Genomic DNA, 1,390 nt, shown 5'->3' with positions numbered 1-1,390 from the left:
GTGTGTGTGTATGTTGGTGGGCATGGGTGTATGTGTGTGTGTATGTTGGTGGGCATGGGTGTATATGTGTGTGTGTGTATGTTGGTGGGCATGGGTGTATATGTGTGTGTGTGTATGTTGGTGGGCATGGGTGTATGTGTGTGTCTGTGTATGTGTCAATGTTAGCATGTATGCATATATGATGTATGTTTGATTGTATACGCCTGTGTGTGTGTGTGTGTGTATTCATTTGTGTATGTCTGCAAAGGCACATGGTTCAGTGGTTAGTTTCAGGCTTACAATCATGAGGTAGTTCAATTCCCAGGCCGGGCTGTGCATTGTATCCTTGAGCGAGATATTTTATTTCTCATTGCTCCAGTCCACTCAGTTGTCAAAGGGTCAGCCATGTCACATTCTCTATCCTGCTCAATCTCCCTGAGAACTATGTGTGTTAAATGTTGTTCCAGTTCACTCAGCTGTGGAAATTAGTTTCTGTATCGGCCCCTTTGCCTTTCCCTGCGATAATATTTATGGCATGGACGAGGGGACTGGCATGCATGGCCGATTGCTGGTCTTCCATAAACAACCTTTATAGGTGCAATCCCACAGTCATTCGTGACTGAAGGGGGTCTTTATCGTTTATGTCCATATATGTGCATGTACATGCATCTGTATGTGTGTATGTATGTGCATGTGTATATATGCATGTGTGCGTGTGTGTATGCAAGTGTTTTTGTTTTTTTTTTATCGTCAGACATGTTTGTTTGTTTGTTTATATAATTTGTTTGTTTTGCTTTCGTTTCCCTCCACCGCCTGCTTCCAACTCCGTGTCCGCCGATGCCAGAAGCAGGATGGCACCAACGGCACCCAGTACCCGCAGGGGAAAACGTACAACCAACAATAACAACAACAACAGCAGCAGCAGCAACAACAACAACATCACTGATTTCCTTCGGCTTCCTCATAGCAGCAGCAGTGGCAGCAGCGGCAGCCGCAGCAGCTGTAGTGGAAGCAGCAACTGCAGCAGCAGCTGCGGATTACGGTGGGAAGTGGGTGCGAGCGTGTGTTGCCCCACAGTTTCTATCCTCACAAGATTTCTCATCCAGCAGTTTGTGCGTGTGTGTGTGTGCTATGTGTGAATGTGTGCGTATGTATGTATGTATGTATGTATGTATGTATGTATATATATATATGTGTGTGTGTGTGTGCGAGCGAGAGAGGGGTTGGTGGTGGTGGAGGTCGGTTGGGCGAGGCGACGGAAGGGAGGGAGAGAGGGAGTTCGATGGGTGCATGCTCTGTGGCCATCCTCCCCCTCCTCCTCATCCTCCCTGTTGTCTTCATCATCATCCTTCGCCTCCTCCCTCTCTCCTCTCCTCTCCCTCCTCCTCCTACTATTACCATTCATTGATCA

At 47.4% G+C, this 1,390-nt stretch overlaps 1 protein-coding gene across 1 annotated transcript in view; it reads left to right on the top strand.

Moving 5' to 3' along the window:
- The window catches only part of LOC106882705 (ubiquitin-conjugating enzyme E2 G1), an 8,792-nt gene extending 7,898 nt beyond the window's left edge, over positions 1 to 894 (top strand). The window contains exon 4 of the mRNA XM_014933469.2: positions 824 to 894. The gene's annotated coding sequence lies outside the window, so the exon portion shown is untranslated. The remainder of the gene's footprint in view (positions 1 to 823) is intronic.
- Positions 895 to 1,390: the final 496 nt, after the last annotated feature.

Source organism: Octopus bimaculoides, chromosome 30, assembly GCF_001194135.2.
Source record: "Octopus bimaculoides isolate UCB-OBI-ISO-001 chromosome 30, ASM119413v2, whole genome shotgun sequence".
NCBI lineage: Eukaryota > Metazoa > Mollusca > Cephalopoda > Octopoda > Octopodidae > Octopus > Octopus bimaculoides.
This window is presented reverse-complemented; position numbering and strand designations above follow the sequence as displayed.